This window comes from Cibotium barometz, chromosome 25 (assembly GCF_041138505.1).
Source record: "Cibotium barometz isolate CiBa-2024 chromosome 25, ASM4113850v1, whole genome shotgun sequence".
Taxonomy (NCBI): Eukaryota; Viridiplantae; Streptophyta; class Polypodiopsida; order Cyatheales; family Cibotiaceae; genus Cibotium; species Cibotium barometz.
In genome coordinates this window covers 55,101,775-55,124,146 of record NC_141070.1, presented here as the reverse complement: position 1 = coordinate 55,124,146, position 22,372 = coordinate 55,101,775, and the positions used below count along the sequence as shown (strand labels likewise).

General features: G+C 44.8%; 1 protein-coding gene across 1 annotated transcript in view; it reads left to right on the top strand.

The window, feature by feature from the left end:
* ITPK4 (inositol 1,3,4-trisphosphate 5/6-kinase 4) overlaps positions 1-22,372 on the top strand; it is an 83,545-nt gene that overhangs the window by 8,394 nt on the left and 52,779 nt on the right. The gene's annotated exons all lie outside the window — the stretch shown is intronic.

The following is a 22,372-nucleotide window of genomic DNA, read 5'->3' as shown; positions in this document are numbered from 1 at the left end:
TCTGAGTTTGTGTAACATTCGGCGATTTAGCCTTCTGTTGGATATTGTGCCTTGCTGTAACAAGATCTAGCTCTTTAGGGATAGCCAAGGGAGGGGGTTGCAATTGCGGTTCGGGACATTCTCACTGCATATGTCCAAATTTCCCACATTGGAAACATGCGCCTGCAAATTTTCCCCATTTTAATTTGAAAGGCCTTTCTCCTATCACAGGGTCTCCTGAGTCAATGACAATACCTGGAAGGGTGGGTTTGTCAGTATCCCACAAGATGCAAAATCAATTCATGTTTCCATTTATTTTGGGGGGGCAAAACTACTTTCCCCAATCCTCCCGCAATTCCAGGAAGCAAGTGTCTCCACGTGTGGGGAAAGTCGACAACCTTGTCCCATATCGGGCATTTATGTCTCATCAAACTTTGGAAATCCCTCGTGAGCAACCAAGGCAACACATGCACCATCTGTGTGTTGAACATAACAGGAGACATTTACAACAACTAATTTTTTGCATCATTGTCCGAAAGCAAGACCTCATAAAATCCGCGAGCACCAAAGAAAACTCCTTGCATAGCATGTTTTTTCTAGGACGGAGACTATCCACTGAGCCACATTGTCAAATCCCCATAGGATCACCTCGTAGAACGCTCCTGGTACGAGACTCGAAACCTGCAAATAAACAAACAAACAAGACGGGGGTGCAGGCCTGACTCACCTCCCAACCATGACAGCTGTGGGCAAGCCCACAGACTTGGCTGTCCCCACCGAGCCACAAGCTGAGCTAACTAGATGGACGTACCGACCAATCTCTACCTTGCGACGTCTTGTACCGCCACGAAGCTACCCTCGCGGGCCTTCGGCCTCGGCTGCATGAAGCAGGTGCACGTTTGCACTAGATCCAGGCTCCAGACCGTAGAGCTCTCACAAATCACGCGAGACTCTATATGACTAATGACTAACCTTGGCCACCCTTTTATAGGCTCTTGGCCGTACATCGGGTGTCCACACTTGGACGCCCGCCCGTTAGACGCCTGCCTAGCTCCAAGCTTCCCCAAACCTCGAAGCTAGTCTTGCGTGCGTGTAGCACACGGTAGATACACACTGTGCACATGGCATACTCCCCTTCCTCTAAGAGCTCACTCCTGAGCTCACTAAAAAGCCAGGGTAATCTCTCTGAAGAGTAGTCAATGTGTCCCATGTAGCGTCCTCCTCAACAGGATCCTTCCACTTGATCTTGTTTTCCGTGATAAGCCTATTACGCAATCTTCTTTCACGAAATCCAAGAATCTTTTTAGGTTCGTGTGGAACAAATGTCATGTCTTCAACATCTATGATTTCTTGAGGAGTAACTAACTGGTCTGTTCCACCCAATACTTCCTTAAGTCTACTTAGATGAAATACAGGATGAACTTTCACATGAGAAGGCAAATCCAGTTCATATGCAACTGAATCAATCTGTCGTGTAATACGAAATGGTCCACAACATCTACTAGGGGATAATTTCGGAGATCGACCTGTGTGTAAAGTCTCGGAATCTTTCGGAACTCGCAAATACACCATCGTTCCTTTAGAGAACTCTCTGGGTGAACGATGTCTATTAGAATTAAATCCGTCTCTGTCTTGAGCACTTCTAATAGATTCCTTTTTGCAACTTGTAACATTTCTTGCATATCTTGCAAAAAATTACGTGCTTCATCATGCTGAAGTCCTGAGAATCCTACTGTAACAAGTGATCTAGGTTGAAAACCATACATAAGTATGAAAGGACAAAAACCTGTACTCGTATGCTTAGTACTGCTATATGCAAATTCTAACATAGGAAGATAATCCTCCCATGAACTCTGTCTTTTGGATACATATGCTCGAAGCATATCCTCCAAAATCTGATTCACTCTTTCAGTCTGGCCATCAGATTGAGGATGATCTGAGGAACTCAAATTCAAAGTTGTTTCCAACTTCTCAAAAACAAGTTTTCAAAAATCACTCGTAAACTTAGAGTCCCTATCACTGACTATGTCTTGCGGTAACCCGTACAGTCTAAACAATTGCTTGATAAACGGCCTTGCTAATTGCATAGCTGTAATAGTCTTCCGGGTCGGTAAGAATCTAGCCATTTTTGTCAAGCGATCTACCACAACCCAAATAGAATCGTGGCCTTGATGTGTTCTTGGCAATCCGGTAATAAAATCCATGGAAATACTTTTCCATTTATTACCTGGGATTTGCAACAAAGGATGCAACAACCCAGCCTGTCTAAAGCGTTCAGCTTTATTTGCTTGACAAACTTAACACTTGAGAACATAATCTTCTACATACCCTTTCATCTTTGGCCATTAAAAAGTGTGTTTCACTAACGATAGCGTCCTGTGTACCCCAGGGTGTCCAACAGAAGGGGTATCGTGACACTCCTTAAGAATCTTGGACCTAATGTCCGAGGTCTGTGGTACACAAATTTTGTCATTACGGAATAGTAAACCATTCCGAATCATCCACTGGCCACCTGCAGCCTGAACGGTAGGCTGTTCAGTCATTGAGTCTTGGTCAATCAGTGAGCTCCCGTCTTGGATCTTCTGCCAAAATGGACCAAAATAACTATCAGTCCTGCAAAGCCCTCTCAATAACTGAAATAAGTCAGTAGAAATCTCGGTGAATGACAAAGTATTCACCTTTCTAATTCGACTAAGCGCATCTGCAACACTATTCATGGACCCTTTTCGATAACGAATCTAAAATCAAAATCTTGCATTAACTCAGCCCTCGAACTTTCCTTCCTCTCAAATCATCCGCATCACACACATACTTGATTGACTGATGATCAATCAATACCACAAACTTGGAGCCATATAAATAATGTTTCCAGACCTTGAGAGCATGAATCACAGCATAAAGCTCCTTCTCAAGGATTAGCCAACGAGATTGAGTGTCGTCTAGCTTTTTACTTTCAAAAGCAAGAGGTCTACCATCTTGAAATAGAGCAGCCCCGATGGCATAGTCACTGGCTTCAGTTTCAAGAACATAAGCCGACTAGGATCAGGTAATGCTAAGATAGGTGCTTCCTTGAGTTTATCTTTCAAAAGTCTGAAGGCCATATCCAAATCGTTATTCCAAGTGATAGGCTGATTTGACTTACGTCCACGACCTTTCAACACGTCAGTCACATCATCGGTAGTGTGAGCTGAGAGTACTCTTGCACAGATTCCCAAAGAAAAACAACAGAACCGAGAAAAGAACGAAGTTGTTTCACTGTTCTTAGTATAGGCCAGTCCAGAACCTTGTGAACTCGATCATAGTCAATGCTCAATCCATCTCTAGTGATCTTGTGTCCCAAGTAAATGATGTCTGTCATAAAAAACTCACATTTACTTAACTTAGCATATAGTCGATTCTGTCGTAAAATAGATAAGACAATCGTGAGGTGTCTAACATGATCCTCAAGAGTACGACTATATATCAAAATATCATCTAAGAAAACCACCACAAATTTCCCTAAATGTTCACGAAAAGGATCGTTCATCATTTGTTGGAAAGGGGCTGGAACATTGGTTAACCCAAAAGGTAATACGAGAAACTCGTAATGGCCATTCCTAGTCCGAAAGGCGGTTCGTTCGACATGCCTTTCATGAATACGTATCTGGTGATAGCCAGTATGTAAATCTATTTTCGTGAAATATTTCGCTCCTGCTAACCGGTCAATCAGGTCATTTGATCTAGGGAGAGGATAACCGTTCTTAATTGTCAGCTTGTTCAATCTCTTGTAATCTATACACATTCTCCAGGAGTCGTCCTTCTTTCTCCTAAGCAACACAGGTGTACCCCAAGGTGATTTACTTGGACGGATCTGTCCCATCCTCAGATAAGCTTCGAGTTGTTTAGCCAACTCATCTTCCTCAGCTTGGCTCATCTTGTAAGGTGGAATACTAACAGGATGCGCACCAGGGATCAAGTCAATACGATGATCTACTGCCTTTTTAGGAGGTAAGCCCGCCGATGGCAGTTCCTTAGGAAATACATCTTGAAACAAATCAAGTATCTTCTGTAATTCTTTGCTTTCAAATACACTTAATTCATTGACATCCATAGAAGGTATGAGAAATGAAGAAAGTGGAATCAATACACAATGGAAAGCAGTATACAAAGAAGAATCCATTATATTTCCAAAATCAACTGTATTTACAAGAGGTCCCCGAGAGGGATGTATACAATCACCTAAAATACTATATTGGGTGTTCCTAAGTTGAAAAGAAAAAAATATGACTAGACTAATCTATCTGGACTTGAAGAGTCTTAAACCACTCAATCCCTAATAACAAGTCTACATGTTCTAGGTGCATAATATAGCATTCCAGAGTATCTTTGTAGTCCTGAATCTGGATTGGTAGCATTTCCACCTTTCGATCCCATACTTGCCGACCCGTAAGTAGGCATACCTCATAGTTATGATTGCTGGGTGACGTATCAAGACTCAATTTCTGCACAAGTTTGTAGTTAACAAAGTTATGTGAGCTGCCAGGGTCTAGAAGAATGTGGATTCTATGGCCGTTCACTTCTCCATAAACTCGGAGAAGATCATGCAAGCCAAAAACTTTAGAGTTGAACAGACAATCAGAACATGTACTAGGGCGAGAGTACAGTAAAACTGACGTATTTGTCAAAGACAATTGATTAGCTGCCTTTGGCTTGGGTCCTGCGTTGGTCTTTGCACCCTTTTGCTTCGGGCACTCGCTACGCATGTGTCCATTTTCTTCGCAGATGAAACAATGTCCCTTCTTCTTGAGCTTCAAAGCCTTAAGGAGTCGTTTCTTCTTCGCTGGTGTCGAACTTGAATTCTTCGAAGGTTGGTCCGAAGACTTTCCTTCAGTCGTGTTGGCCATTGGTGCGGAGAACTTTCTTTTGTGCTTGTTTCCCTGCTCGGTAACGGGTTTAGACTTGGAAGAGACCATTGTATCATCATAGATACGAGCTGAATGAATGGCCTCGTCCAAAGTTTTGCATTTGTTATTTTTAACCTGTAAACGATATGAGTCTGGTAAACCGGCTACGAAGAACTCCAAAAGAGTTGTGGAATCCATCTTTGTAGCTTTCATCTGCAAGTCCCTAAACTTCTGGAGGCAGACCTCATACGTGAGGTGCTGCGAGGTCATGGTCAAAGCTGTAAACCGGGCAACAACATCATAATCATCCTCTTTCTTGAGGAATTCCTTCTTGAAGACCTCTTCGAATTGTGCCCAAGTCATTGGCTTAGGGTTGAGTTCCTTCCACCAAAGCAAAGCTTTGCCTTAGAGGAAATCTGTTGCTAACTCGATCTTTTTCCCATCATCATATGGATGAAACTGAAAATGGACTTGTCACTTATGTAGCCAAGTGTCCACGATCTCCTTGGTACACTGCTTTTGCTCGCCCCCGAACTGTGCCGGAGTAATGTTGGGGCCTAAAGCAGAGGCCAAGGTATCCATACCCGAAAGAGTAGATAGGGTAGTGGTCAAAAGAGAGATGGAGTTCTGCAAAGCTTGCATCTGCGCGGCGATTTGTGCCTGACGTTCCGAAGAAGCAGCTTCGAGAGCAACTTTGAACTCTTGGAAATTTGATTTGGACACATAATCGTCAAAAAGATCGGCATCAGTATCTTCCGTGCCGGCAAGCTTTCGCGTTCGATAAGGGGCTCTAACTCGGATTCTTGGGTCGACATCGTGAAGAGGGCAAGTTGAGAGAAAATTCGATCTTGCACAAGAAAGAGCTTGAGAGCTTGAGAGGTTGAGAGCTTGAAAACTTGAGAGATGTGTGGCAAGAAGCCCACTTAAGGGGTTTATATAATCTTCCACAAAAGCAACTTGAGCTTTTGCTTTTCTCATCCTGTTCTTCCTCAATAAAATATGCATCCATACTAGTTGCCTCATGGAGTGCAACTATAGGCTGAACATACTGTTAGTTCATGATGTGCAAGAGTACTTCCCTAGAAGGTGGCTGAGTGACAGAAAACATGTCTGCAATTTAGTAATGACGAACATGAACAAGTTGTGCTTTGTTACATGTCCAAGTTTCATTAGATAGTTTCACTCTTGCAATAGAGTGCTTTTGTCTAGATGTGTATAATTTTTAAAAAAAGGATTTGGTATAACACCTTTGTCAAGAAGCGGCTTTTGTTAAGCTTGAGTTTGCCACTTGTTCAACTTGCCAGCATCATTTTGGTCAAGACATGTTTGGCATGTGCCATATTCTGCTGCTTATCAACTGTCAAAGGTCGCAATTGGCTAATTTTAGTGTATTCTTGTAGGGCTGATTTTTGCATAAGCCACCCGCATCCTAGTTTCCCCCATATACCATCCACCATAATCTTGAATGACAGCCTGCATGCACATCACAAAACCATACCTAAGCAACATCCAAATCCTCTCTCATGTGAAGCATAAGAGGATAGGCATGTACCATATGTATAAAGTGAGCATGCGATAGATAACTGTTATTTACCATCAACAACCTTCCCTTTTGTCATGTAAAGCATAGTCATGGATCGACATACCAAAAATATAACCCAAGCCATACAAGCTCACGATCCGAAAGGCTCGATGTATGATCAATCCACATTTTGCAGGTATATGCATCATATGCAAAAGATACCATCTGTTCAAACGTGCCCAGTAGTCTATAATTGCATTATGATGGAAAGTAAAGCCTGGTTGTTGAGGCATGAGATGTGTCCACAAATCACATACATCCAAAAGAGTCAGGGTTTGATCCCACACCTGTTTCTCAATGCGCATCATATGAGAACGATGAGACGAATTGTCAGCATAAGTAGGTGAATTGCTAAAATCCCCTATAATAAAAGCATTTGATAGTCATGGATATGTTTAAAAGACTGCCACATTGTAGCCTTGCTCGCTGAATTTTGCGAGGCATAGACCATTGCAAATTTATACAGCTCACCAACCATACATTGCAAAACAATCCAGCTGCCATTGGGATCACTGTATGCCAATTGAGGTTGAAGTTCATGTCTAATCATGATAAGAGTACCAGAAAAAGCGTGCTTTTTTGCATAGAAGATGTTATAACCAGAGAAAAACCCATGTCTACCAGCAAAAGCGTGCTGGTTATGCTCTTGCAAACAAACTCTATGTGGTTGCATAGTATTTACATAAGACCAAAGAAGCCTTCATTTAGTTGTATCACAGAGGCTCTGCACATTATATGTAAAGCATTTGATTAATATATACATATTTATAGCATGTTTATGCAAAATAGTCTACCCTTCAACTTGCATGGCGACTTGGCACCTTGTATCACTATGCAATGTTTAACTTGGAATATCATCATGAACATTACTCGCAACCAATGGACATTCTGATGCCATGTGTCCAAACTTTTTGCATGTGAAACAAGAGCCTGCAAAATTCCCCCATTTGCTAAAGCTTCTTGTGTGAGATATCCTGGTAGTTCAACATTTATGGCCACTTGGGAAGGAGTTGGCTTATCAGTATCCCAAAAGATGCAAAATCTATTGACACTCCTAGAAGACCTAGGAGGGAAAACCACTTTGCCAAGTGACTCCGCTAAGAAAGGTAAAGCATGGCGCATATAAATAGGAAGCTCCGCAACTTGCATGCACATAGGGCATATCTGTTTGACGAAGCTTTGATAATCATTCGCAGGCACCCATGGGTACACATGCACCATCTATTGTCCAAAAAAAGTAAGTAGAACCTGATAGCAGCCGTTCTGCAGGCATCTTCGCAAGGAAAAAAAAGGATCACATCTCTCCTTGAAAGTTTCATCACAAGGTCTACTAATACTTGATCAGGAACCCACAATTGAAACCAGGGACAAGCTTGTCCCATGCTTTCTTGATCTCAGCAAAACCTTCTTGAAGAGTGTCACTGCCAAAATATCCGACACAGGAAGCTTTCTTAAGCTCGAATGGGGGAATTTTGCCGGCTCTTGTTTCACATACAAAAAGTTTAGACACATGGCATCAGAATGTCCATTGGTACTCTTGTAGCTACTAGTTGCGGCAATGTCACCTCCTGAGGTTGTTCCTGTTGTGCCCATGCAGTAGCAAAAGGGGAAAAATGTGGCGCAAGCCCCAAATGTCACCTTAGATAAGGGAAAAGCAAAAGTTGGCAAGGCAAGCCCTCCTGTTGTTGTAAAAGGAAGAGAAAAGTCCAAACAAGAGGCAAATGCATGACAAACACCTAAGAAAATTGTCCCTCTTAGATGGGGACCTATCATGTCTCGTAATCGGATAGTTGGAATCTCTATAGTGGGGCAAACTTATGGGGTGCTTGATATCTCGGGTAATGTTAAGAGGTGTGGGTAGAATGTGGGCTACAGTTGTGAGGGGTGACTCCTTGTTTGCACACACTCCGACTAATCCTCATGTATCTACTGGCACTACCAATCTTTTACATGCGAGTAACGTTCATGATGATATTCCAGATTATACATTGCATAGTGATACAGGGAGCCAGGCAGACATGCAAGTTGAAGGGTAGCATGTTTTTCTTACACGTGGTGTAAATATGTATATACCAATCAAATGCTTTACATATAATGTGCAAGGGCCTCTGTGATGCAAATAAATGGAGGCTCCTTTGGTCCTATGTAATGCAGGCACATATAGTTTGTTTGCAAGAGCATAACCAACATGCTTTTGCTGGTAGACATGAGGTTTTCTCTAGTTATCACATCTTCTATGTAAGAAAGCAAGCTTTCTCTGGTACTCTTATCATGGTTAGACATGAACTTCAACCTCAATTGGCATACAATGATCCCAATGGCAGATGGATTGTTGTGCAATGTATGATTGATGGTGAGCTGAATGAATTTGCGAGTGTCTATGCCTCACAAACTTCAATGAGAAGGGCTGCAATGTGGCAGTCTTTTCAAACATATCTATAGCTATGAAATGCTTTTAATATAGGGGACTTTAACAATTCGTGTGCATACGCTGACAGTTCGTCTCATCGTTCTCATATGATGCGCATTGAGAAACAAGTGTGGGATCAAACCCTGACTCTTTTGGATGCATGCAATTTGTGGACACATCTCATGCCTCAGCAACCGGGCTTTACTTTCCATCATAATGTACTTATAGGCTACTCGGCACGTTTGGATAGATGGTATCTTCTGCATGCTACCCAATATGATGCATATACCTGCAAAATGTGGATTGATCATACATTGAGGCTTTTGGATCATGCCCCCTGTATTGTTTGGCCTTCATTTTGGTATGTCGACCCATGACCGTGCTTTGCATGACAGAAGGTATTGATGGTAAATAACAGTTATCTATCGCATGCCCACTTTATACAAATGGTACATGCCACTGCCCATCCTCTTATGCTAGGATGCGAAATCAGCCTTGCAAGAATACATTGAAATTAGGCAATTGAAACCTTTGACATAGACCAACCATTGTCTTTACCAAAATGTAGCTCGCAAGTTGAACAAGAAACGCGAGCTTGACAAAAGTTGCTTCTTGACAAAGGTTGTTCTTCCAAATCCTTTTTTAAAAATTTGCACACATCTAGACAACAACACTTTATTGCAAGAGTGAAACTATTTAATGGAACTTGGACATGTAACAAAGCACAACTTGTTGATGTTTGTCATCACTATTTTGTAGGCATTTTTGTTGCCCCCCCCCCTCAGCCCCCTTTTGAGGAAGTATGCCATGCACGTCATGAACTCTTGCAGTATGTTCAGCCTATAGTCACACCATATGAGGCAGCTAGTATGGATGCATCTTTTACCGAGGAAGAACTCGATGATGCTCTTAAAAATTTGGGTAAATGGAAGTCCCCATGATGGGATGGGCGTATGGTGTTGTTCTTTCACGCATTTCGGGATGTTCTAAAACAGCCCATCCTTGTAATGGTCAATTATTGGTGGGTCTATTGGACAGTTATCATATTCTTGGACTGGAAAACTCAAGTTCAATCTGGTGTTCAACAACCAAATCAATGAACCGACAAGTTTCCGATACAAAGAGGCATCAACCTGCTCACAAGGATCATGTACAGTAAGTTTGGTATTCGGGTCCATCGGAGATGAAATAGGCTTGCAGTTTTCCATCCCAAAGGCCTCCAACAACTCATGAACATAGGCCTCCAACAACTCATGAACATACCATTGTTGAGAAACAAAGAACCCCCTTTGGGCCTACCAAATCTCCAGTCCCAAAAAGAAATGAAGCCTAAATCCGTTATCTCAAACTCCTCTGACAAGGTAGCCTTCGTCACAACTATGTGCTCCAAATGACTGCCAGTGAGAATAAGATCATCCACATAGAGAAGAATCAATGTGACCATACCGCGTTCCCGAAAGAGATACAAGTTCGGATCTCCAAAAACCCTTTCTTAGAAAGAAAGAATCAATCTCCTGCTTCCAATCTTGGGAGCCTGTTTAAGACCTAACAAGGCCTTCCGCGGCCTGTAAAGCATACCTTTTGATCCCGGAACCTCAAAGCCCGGAGGTTGCTCAACATACACCTCCTGCTCTGCAAGTCACCATTCAAGAACGCAGTTTTAACAACCATCTGATACACCGGCCACTGAAACCGGCCTCTGATAGAAAACCAGAGTGCGGTAGAAGCAATCACCCGTCCACTTGTAGTCTAGATGAGAAACAAAACACAGATTGGAGCTAGAGTGCCCAAATCTGAAAACACAGCGACACCTGTTGGCCCCAAAGCTTGGCGCCCCTTGCGGTATTTCTTTATTCAATTATAATAAAATGAATGGCTGAGTACAACACAAAGATCAGCCAAGAGTTTACACCTGTAAGTCCAATCTGACGGCCCACAAATCCTTCTCAGCACAGAGGATCTATGCACACAGATCTGTGTTCCACAATAACACACTGTGCCTCCCTCTGATCAGCCAAGATCACTAAGCAGGCCAGCCATGGGCATACATCTGGCATAACTCAAGTGCATGATACATCTTCTCAGCTCAAACATACATGTGCTGTCCAATCTCTGTCTCAACCCTTGTCAATCTGCCATACCCCTCCTCTCACAAGGGGCCAGATAACACATATCTGCAACAGACATCAAGCAGTAGAAAGAGAGATAGATGAACAGAAACAGAGCTTACCAAGTTCAGCTCGTGAAACAACACTGGAGGAAGCAACAGCACCAATCTGTACTTGCAGGCACTTGTATCCACAACCCTGCTTCACACGTGTGCTTGTACTTGCCTGTATCCTCCTCCTGATGTCCACTCTTATGCTGTCCTTGAAAAATACAGATCTGAAAATCAGCACTGTACCCGTCTGCACCGCCTCGGGATACGTGCCAGGAGTTGTACTTGAACAAACAGTCGGCTGTCCTGATTCTGGTCGCCTGAATTTGAGTAACCAGGCCTGTCCAGCACCTGTCCAGCACCTATCTGCACTCCTGCAGCAACTGTACTTGCTGTACCTTGCTGCCCGTACACTGTACGGCAGCTGTACAATGTGTACTTGCTGAAAAACTGACTGTACAGCCTGTACAGGTCCTCTGCGCAGCCAGTCCAGCAGTGAAAAAGTCCCACAGCCCTGCACTCCTCTGTCCACAGCAAAACCAGCAGTCGTACAGCACTGTACGGCCTGTTACAGCTCACAGCCAACAGAAAACAGCAGCAAAACTGGTCTTCAGCAGCCGCCTGGAGCTTCTTTGCTTTTCCACGCTTCAATTCTCTCTTTTGCTCCACGACTCCCAAAAAGGGAAGAGAGAGAGAGAGAAGAGAGAGAAAACTCCAAAAGTGGAGTGACTCTCCCCCAAATTAATCCCTAGGGCCCCAAACTTTAATAAGTTCCTAGGGCCACTAAGGCCTAGGGGCAAACTTTAATAAACATTAAAGCTTAATGTTTCTAGTTCCCCCCTTCACACCTAGGGATGTCCACACATCTTAAACTCTGTCCGGGCACCCCCCATGTGAATCATAAAATATTCTGACTCTGCAACCACCATGCCCACACTTGTACTGTTCCATTTTCACAGGGCCATGACATACCCCCCTCTTGAAAAATGGCAAGCGTCCTCGATTGCATTCTGGTGATGCATCAAAATATCCAAAGTGAAATATACAATATGGCAAGATCAGCGTCCCAATCTCTCTGAGCCATACACATGTATCAACATTCACTGCAAACCAATGGCATAGTAATAGTCCAAGTTGTATACCACTGTGAACCATACATATCCACAAAAATCTCCATGTGACTAGTACACATATATCATAGAAGTCCCATAAACAGATGTACTGTCAGCCTCAGTACCTTCGGGTGAGATAAAAACTGCACCAAGCGACCTCTAGATGTCATCTGAGCCTGTCTGTATCAAGGGAGTGGAGGTGCTACCCCCCTCTTGAGCATCAGGTAATGCTCCAGACCCATGCTCTGCTGAACCTGAATGAGCCACAATAAGAGTCGGCTCTAACTCAAAAGCATCGAGATAAAGCTGCAAAACCTGAGGTGAATCTGTTAAGTCACCTTCCTCCATCCACTTCGCATCCATCGGTGAATAGTTCTTGAACTTCACAAGATAGCGACGGGAAACTTTACCTCGTACCTTCCTTCTTTATGTGCCAGTATCTGCTCTGGAATCAGAACCTCATCAAGTTCCTCAACTTCCGGCTGAGCCTCATCTGATACATCCTCAGGCACATCCCCACGGAAAGGTCTAAGAAGACTCACGTGAAAAGCATTGTGAATCCTCCAGTGATCTGGTAACTTCAATCGATAGGTTACCTCACCAATCTTTTCCAAAACCTGAAAAGGCCCATAATATCGCATGCTCAACTTAGGGAATAAGCGCTCTTTACCCTTCATCTTCTTGAGTCTAGCCTTTTCAAAGCGCAAAAGAACCCAATCACCCAATGCAAACTGTAAATCACGTCTATGACGGTCTGCGGCTTTCTTTTGCTTCTGCCGAGTTTTCTGGAGGGCCAACTTAACTCTCCGATAAGCTTCATCCAAGCTCTCCACATACTGATCAGCCTCAAATATCTTATCCTTTGTATGCAAAATGGGCGGTACCTTCTTCCCTCCTTCTACAATCTCAAAAGGCGCCTTGCCTGTCGAGCTATGTACAGTGTTGTTATATGCAAACTCCACCAAAGGAAGATACTTTTCCCATTGTTGCTTGTGCTCTGACACATAACACTTGAGAAGATCCAACACTGTAGAGTTAGCCTCTTCTGACTGACCATCTGTCTGTGGATGAAATGACGATGAAAACTTGAGAGTTGTACCCATGTTGTCAAACAACCCTCTCCAAAACAAACTCGTCATCCGTGGATCACGGTCACTAATGATAGACGTAGGCAAGCCATGATACTTGAAGATGTTCGCCATGAACAACTTCACCATATGATCCACTTTAATTGTCTTCCGCACGGGAATGAAATGAGCCTGCTTACTGAACCTGCATATGATAGTCCAGATGCCATCATTTCCCGTTTGTGTCCGTGGAAGATCAAATACAAAATCCATGGCAATGCTCTCCCAAGGTCTATCCGGAATAGGTAAAGGCTGTAATAACCCTGGTGTCTTCTGACGGTCAAACTTTACCTTCTGACATACGATGCATTGCCTCACAAAGGCATCAACATCTCTTCTCAAGGTTGGCCAATAAAAGAAAGTCTCCACTGCTTTTACCGTGGCGTCAATACCTCTATGACCTGCATACGGTGGAGCATGACTTTCAATCATAACCTTGAGTCGCAATGGCCTGGTAACACACAGTCTGCCATGCATCAATAAAAACCCATCTCTGAGAGTGTAATGCTCATGCCGCTGACCCTCAAACATCTGATCATACAACCTTTCAAAATCCTCATCATGGGCATACTGCTCTTTCATTTCATCAAGCTCATGATGATAAGCAAGTGAAACTGCCGAGACCTGTGGCTTGCGTGACAAAGCATCTGCCACTACATTCTTTTTGCCTTCCACATGCACAATCTGGAAGTGAAACATTGACAAAAAGTTTGCCCAACGCATATGCTTCTCTGAAAGCTTAGTCTGCGTGAGGAAGTAACGCAAGGTCTGATGATCTGTCTGTACAGTGAAATCAGCCCCAAGCAAGTAGTGTTTCCATGTAGAAAGAGCGTGAATTACAGCCAACATCTCTTTCTCATACACCTGTAAATGCTTCTCAGCATCTTGCAAAACTCTACTCTCATAGGCTATCACATGTCCCTCTTGCATGAGAACTGCACCAATGCTACTTCCACATGCATCACACTGGACAACAAAAGCCTTTCGGAGGTCCGGTAACACCAATACTGGGTCCGAAGTAAGCTTTTCTTTGAGCTTTTTGAATGCTGTAATTTCTCGATCAGCCCATCTAAACGGAGTTGCTTTCTTCATCAAAGCATGAAGAGGCGAAGCAATTTCAGCAAAGTGCCGTATGTACCGCCTGTAATAGGAACACAATCCTAGAAAACTGCGTACATCATGCACGGTCCTCAAAGCTGGCCAATTAAGTATTGCTTCCACCTTTGCTGGATCCATACGGACTCCATGACCAGACACAATATGCCCCAAGAAATGTATCTCCTGCAAGAAAAACTCACTCTTCTTGCCATTAACCACCAACCTATGGTTTCTGAGTTCTGCAAACACAATGGCCAAATGCCTTCTATGCTCTTCCTCAGTTTGTGAATGCACAATCATATCATCAAAGAATGTGCCCACAAACTCTCTATGAGGCCTGAAAATCCTGTCCATCATTCTGTTAAATGTGGCAGGCGCATTCGTCAAACCAAAGGGCATAACCAAGAACTCATACAACCCAAACGTGGTTCGGAATGCTGTCTTATGCACATCCTCGGGTCTAATGTGTATCTGTTGATGATACCCGCTTTTCAAGTCAATACGACTAAAAACTGTGGAGCCCTGTAAGCGGTCCAGGATGTCATCGATCCTCGGTATGGGGAATCGATTCTTGATGGTATTCTTATTCAGTGCCCTGTAATCAATACACATGCGCCAAGAACCATCCTTCTTCTGCACTAAGAGCACAGGTGAGCAAAAGGGTGATGAGCTAGGCTGTATCAACCCTTTATTCAAAAGCTCCTGCACCTGACTCATAATCTCTTCCTGTTGGGCTGCACTAACACGGTACGGCGGTCTATTCGGTGGAGTACTACCAGGAATCAGATCTATGGCATGATCTTCTGGCCTCTCAGGAGGTAATTCTCCTGGCAATGACTCGGAAAAACAGTCTTGAAACCCACTTAAGAAATCAGCCCTGTCCTTATCTAACATTGACAAATTAGACTTAGACTCATCATCCTGTGCATCCTTTACATAAATCAAGTACGCGGAAAGATGCTTTTTCATTACTGATGAAATCGCCGAAGCGGATACAATAGGAACAGATTCCCCTTTGAGTTTTACATCCAATACATGCTCTTTCCCTCTATGAGTCAGAGTAATTTTCCTATTGTAAGTATCCACCACCGCATGTACCCTGTGGCACCATGGCATCCCCAACAAAACATCACAGCCATCCAAAGGCATGATGAAGAACTCCTCGCTGTCCACATAACCCTGCAAATGAAGCCGAAGCTTCCCAATAATAGGAGTAACGGGTTCTGCATACCCTGGACAAGCCATATTTGCCTCATGTAACGGCCCCATCTCCTCTGCGCGAATCCCCAATCGGCCAGCCAGATCTGGTGAAATGAAGTTGGCTCTAGCACCTGTGTCAAAGAAGATCAAAGCATTCTGATCTCTCACTTTGCCCCATGCCCTGCACAACTCTGTAGCTTCACAGCCTAGCTGCTCCCCCACAAGATCAGGAACTAAGCCTGCAGAAGGCTTTGGTTTCTTTGGCTTGGGCTCTCCTTTATTGTCAGGGTCCTTTTTGGACGTTCTTTTGGGACAATTGAATGACATATGCCCCTCTTCAGTACAGTAAAAACACTTTTGAGCATCTCTCAAAGCCTGTCTTTCCTCAGAAGTCCTCTTGGGCATTGGCAACTTCTTATACTTTGTCTCTGAAGACCCTTTAGTATCACGAGAAGCATGCCCAAATTTTTCAGCTTTCTTGCCCAATTTCTTACTGCCTTTAAACCTAGATGAACCACCTGTGAGTAACGCATTAGCTGTCATAGCATTTTCAATCATCTGTGACATGTTCGTTACTCTTGTCTTTATACAATAATCTCGTACCTCCTTGGGCAGCCCACAACAATACTTCTCTACCTGCTCAGATAATGGCACAGCACGATAAGAAGTCACTGGGAGTAGAGCTTCCCAAAACTTCTTGTTATAATCCTCCAAACTATCACACTTTGAAGCATCCAGCTTGTGCCATGCGGTTATAACATCCACCTCAAATGTAGATGTGAGCCATACGGAAGAGAAAACCTGTTTGAATTGGACCCACGTGGTGGGTGCTATGCCCTGCAAAAGAAGAGTAGACCACCACTGCAAAGCATTGCCCTTGAGAAAAGTGGCAGCTTTCCTCACCTTTGAGGACTCTGTGTAATTCCCACCAGAAAAAGCAGCATCAAACTGCTGTAAAAAGGTAAGTGCCTTCAATTTATCCTTGGCCCCACTGAAAGTGTCAAACTTCACTGCAGCTCCCCCTTCCTTGTAATCCTTCGCCTTTCCCATAGGCGTTAGATTATCATATGGAAGTGGTTTCGTGAGATTGCTACCCCCAACATTCATACCCATCATTGGGTCAACATTTCCCATTCCCATGCCAGGCATACCATACATTCCAGCCATGTTTCCATACATTCCATTATGCATACCTGGCTGCATGCCACCAAACATATTGCCTTGCATCCCAGGTTGCATGCCTGCAAACATATTTCCAGCCATACCGGACTGCATACCACCATACATATTCCCTTGCATGCCAGGCTGAAAATTGGCTCCAAAAGGCCCATACATACCCATGCCTCCCTGAGGGTAACCCCCAGTCATGGATTGGAACACCGAGCCACCACCAAGATAACCTGGATGCATATTCTGCTGAGGAATAGGTGGCTGTCCATAGAAGGAACTCTGAGAGTTTGCACCATAAGCATGCTGCATATTCGGAAACTGGCCAAAAGATGGTTCCTGTGGGATGGCACCACTATGACCCTGAGGAAGATTCTTCGAACGAACCTTCTTCTTCTTTTTCTGGGGCTCTGTGCGGGGCTCTGTGCGAGATCTCAAAAATTCAGCAAATCTCTCGCTCTGAGTGAGCTGCATAAAAGTATCCATAACACTAGCCAAGCGATCTTTGAACCGAGCATCATCATCCTCTTTACCATGCACATCTTCTGGCTGTGTTACATCCTCATAAGGCTCAACATCTGCAGCCTGTTCTCCTGCAAAAATATCCTCAGATACATCTCTTTCAGGAGAAGTCTCTTGCTCTTCTTCTTCATGATAGAAGTACTCATCCTCTGTATCAGACATGGTTGCTGAATTTTCAGCGATGGCTTTCTTCAAAGCAACCACGAGCTCACCCCCTTCAGAAAGTTGATGATTGGTCCCGGCAACGGAACCTTGAAACCGGCCTCTGATAGAAAACCAGAGTGCGGTAGAAGCAATCACCCGTCCACTTGTAGTCTAGATGAGAAACAAAACACAGATTGGAGCTAGAGTGCCCAAATCTGAAAACACAGCGACACCTGTTGGCCCCAAAGCTTGGCGCCCCTTGCGGTATTTCTTTATTCAATTATAATAAAATGAATGGCTGAGTACAACACAAAGATCAGCCAAGAGTTTACACCTGTAAGTCCAATCTGACGGCCCACAAATCCTTCTCAGCACAGAGGATCTATGCACACAGATCTGTGTTCCACAATAACACACTGTGCCTCCCTCTGATCAGCCAAGATCACTAAGCAGGCCAGCCATGGGCATACATCTGGCATAACTCAAGTGCATGATACATCTTCTCAGCTCAAACATACATGTGCTGTCCAATCTCTGTCTCAACCCTTGTCAATCTGCCATACCCCTCCTCTCACAAGGGGCCAGATAACACATATCTGCAACAGACATCAAGCAGTAGAAAGAGAGATAGATGAACAGAAACAGAGCTTACCAAGTTCAGCTCGTGAAACAACACTGGAGGAAGCAACAGCACCAATCTGTACTTGCAGGCACTTGTATCCACAACCCTGCTTCACACGTGTGCTTGTACTTGCCTGTATCCTCCTCCTGATGTCCACTCTTATGCTGTCCTTGAAAAATACAGATCTGAAAATCAGCACTGTACCCGTCTGTACCGCCTCGGGGTACGTGCCAGGAGTTGTACTTGAACAAACAGTCGGCTGTCCTGATTCTGGTCGCCTGAATTTGAGTAACCAGGCCTGTCCAGCACCTGTCCAGCACCTATCTGCACTCCTGCAGCAACTGTACTTGCTGTACCTTGCTGCCCGTACACTGTACGGCAGCTGTACAATGTGTACTTGCTGAAAAACTGACTGTACAGCCTGTACAGGTCCTCTGCGCAGCCAGTCCAGCAGTGAAAAAGTCCCACAGCCCTGCGCTCCTCTGTCCACAGCAAAACCAGCAGTCGTACAGCACTGTACGGCCACTGTACGGCCTGTTACAGCTCACAGCCAACAGAAAACAGCAGCAAAACTGGTCTTCAGCAGCCGCTTGGAGCTTCTTTGCTTTTCCACGCTTCAATTCTCTCTTTTGCTCCACGACTCCCAAAAAGGGAAGAGAGAGAGAGAGAAGAGAGAGAAAACTCCAAAAGTGGAGTGACTCTCCCCCAAATTAATCCCTAGGGCCCCAAACTTTAATAAGTTCCTAGGGCCACTAAGGCCTAGGGGCAAACTTTAATAAACATTAAAGCTTAATGTTTCTAGTTCCCCCCTTCACACCTAGGGATGTCCACACATCTTAAACTCTGTCCGGGCACCCCCCATGTGAATCATAAAATATTCTGACTCTGCAACCACCATGCCCACACTTGTACTGTTCCATTTTCACAGGGCCATGACAGCCACTGCTGAGAAGAGGCAAGGGCAAGAAGTGTCCGAATCATGGTCATCCTAGCTATCGGTGCAAAAGTGTCCTCATAGTCGATACCTGGCCGCTGAGCATAGCCCTTAGCCACAAGTCTTGCCTTGTGCTTGTCCATGGACCCATCGGACGTATACTTGGTCTTGTAGACCCACTTGATACCAATGACTGACCGTTTTGACAACCTTGGTACCAAATCCTAAGTTCCATTCTTCTCGATGGCTTCAAGTTCCATTCACATGGCTTTCTTCCAAGTCTCCTGGGAAAGAGCTTCCTTAACTGAAGTAGGCTCTTGATACGAGACATCAATGCATAGTTCACCTGTAAATGCTCCTCTGTCTGACTTTTGTCACGAATGCAAGAATTGCAATGTCCTTGCATGTTGCCAACATTTGGCAAGCCATCCACCATCTAGTCTCAGAAAGCCCTCCGCAGTCCACATTCAAGTGGCCAAAATGAAGATGTCACAAATCACCGATCTGAGTACCTATAAGAGAAGAGAGTGCTGAGTGTCTATAAATCCCATTCTCCACTCCGCCTTCCCAAACAACCTGGCTTATTGCTTTGTCTTGAATAGCAACTAAATGCTCCTCAAACTCCACCCGCATGCCAGTCTTGCAAACCTCATGCACGGACAAAAGATAAAAGCTAAGAGATGGGACGTAAAGAACTCGGGAGGAATGCTTCCCCCCTCTGCCATCAAGAACGATCTCCAACGTGCCCTCATTGTGAATCAGGATAGTGGATTTATCACCAATAAAGATGTGACATGTTTGCCTTCGAAGATCCTATAACAACTCTCAGGAAGGAGTCGTGTGCCTAGAAGCACCACTGTCCAAAATCCACTCCCGAGTACCCCCAACGCCAACCGCCTCCCTGCTTGAAGAGGATGAAGCTCCGGTGTCCATAATCTCCAAGTACGCAAAAGCTAGAGTCTTTACGGCTGCAGCTAAGAAATTTTGCACCTTTCTCGGTGCTCCGCTGAGGACATTTCCTTCAATAGTGACCCTTCTGGCCACAATGGTTACAGGTCCACTTGGCCACGATCCGAGTCGGGCTCCTCCTGAGAAGACTTTGTTTGTGAAGGCTTCCCTTTGCCCTTGTTGTTGTTCTGTGGCCTTTCGACCGTTGGCCAGTCAAAGCCTCAGAACCTCCGCCCTATGGAGGGTTCAGAAACCGCTCCTCCTATTCCAATATCATCGGCACAAGCTCCTCCCAAGTAATGGTGCTAAGCCTGCCACTAGTGATCAAAGAAGAATAGAAAGTTGAGTATTGAGAGGACAGATGAGACAACAGGGTGATGGCCATGTCCTCTGATGATATCTCCTTCCCAGCTTGAAGAACCTCCTGTTGAAGAGCCTAGAGTTTGTTGATGTGCTCCCGCATCATCGAAGTCTTTGCAGGATTCATCACTCATATCTGCACTTCCAAGGAAACTCTCTTCATGGGTGATATCCGATTGTACAGAGAGGCCAAGTGCTACCAAATCCCTCGAGCCAGTGTCATATATTTGATATGATTGATCACTTGGGGTGTGCAGTTGAGGAAGATGAAAGAATGCACACAGGCATTGACACGATCCCACAACTATGCGTGGGCCTCCCCCTCTTTCTTAGTTGAAAGTGAAAGTTCCTCCTCCTTCGAATCTGGCCTTGGAACTCCAACCATGATGAAATCAACCAAATCATAACACTCCAAAATAGACTCCATCGTCACCGTCTAGATGCCATAGTTGTTCCCATCCAACTTTCGGTCCACCGGGAATGTTAGGAGGATGGGGATCTTCACAGGTTTCTCCGCCATCTCGAGCAAATCTGCCATGTCGGGGGTTCACATGGTCTTGTGAAGGGAGGGTGGGCAGGAGGAGGCTGCGTTTTCTTGCAAGGTAGCTGTCCAGCAATGACGCCCGCCTTCTACCTGCTTCTCCACATCCCAAACAGCCCAAATACTCTCCAATCAGCACCAAAAAACAGCAAGCCCACAAGCTCTCACTGTCTCCAAAGCTTCAAGCCACCTGGGGCTCTGATACCATGTCAGAATGTGCAGCGGAAATGAGATAGAAAACTGAGAGATGAAAAACACAGAAGTGTTGGAGAGGCGAAGGTGGAGGGGGGAAAGGCAGGTGCCAGGTGGAGAGGGGAGGGGGGGTGTGTGCTGGCAGAGACGGGGAAGGGGGGGCGGCGCACTGGCAGAGAGAGGGGGCGGGGAAAGCAAGCACAGTAGGAGGGCGAGGCAGAGGCAAGCGCAGCCGCGCAGAAGGGAGAGAGAGTGAAGAAACCAAGGGGACCAAGAGCAGCGGGGGCTGAAAGGAAGGCACGAGGCAGAAGAAAGGGGGTGCAGAAGGAGGCGAAGGAGCGTAGGAAGATAAATGGGGGGGGGGGGGGGGGGGGGGGGGGGGGGGTTGTGGGGCTCTCTAGGTCGCACTATGAATCTCCAGGGGGGGTCCTTTTCTCTATACAATAAAGTAATAGAACAATGGTTTTACACAAAAAAAGTATGTATGTATGTATGTGTGTGTGTGCGCGTGTTATCCATATTTGTGTGTGTGTATGTCCACACATGCATTCATGCATGCTGAAATAACGGACTGATTATGGAAGAAGGCAACAAATCCCAAAGTCATGTAACGAATGGTGCGGAAAATCTACCAAGCAAGAAAGAAATGGAAGCCCAAACAATCGTGACCTGTCTAAATTGCCATAAACATGGGCATGAGGGGCTCACTCCAAGGACCTATGTGCACCTGTGAGGTTGGGTCTCCACTTGTGAGGTCGTTCACGAGCCTGAGTGAACAGGGTTGACACTTGTGTGTGTGTCTGTGTGTTCTCTTTCCATCACCTCATGGCAGCTAGAGCTTATAAATTTTTTCTCCCTCCACCTTGGATACAAACACATGCAAATAAGTGGTGGCATGTAAACAAACCTCTTTGTTGGTGGAAGGCCTCTTTGACTAGAGTTTGGAAGAGCAAATTGTCTCTCAAATGACGACTTTTCTTGTGGAGATGCATTGTGGGTGCACTCCCGGTTGACACCTTCTTAGCTAAGAGAAACATTGCACCCGCCTCTTGCAGGCAGGTGTTCTCATCGCCAAGAGACAATTATTTATTTGTTATGGGGATGCCCCACTTCTCGTGCTCTCCTGGACAGACTGTCGGAGCACTTGAGAGTGCGATTTCCCAACAACAACTTCGGGAAATTCTTCTGGATTTTCTTTGCCTTTGCCAAATTACATGGTTTTCCTTTCCTCGGCTAGATATTGGGCTTTGTGGACGATCTATCATGCATGAAATCAGTTGATTTTCTGCCATGAGATGATCATATGCTTCCTTTTTTTAGGAGGTCTCTTTATCTTTCACTTTGAGATTCTTTTAACCTTGGAGATCTTTCCCCTCAACAGCTGGAAGTGTTT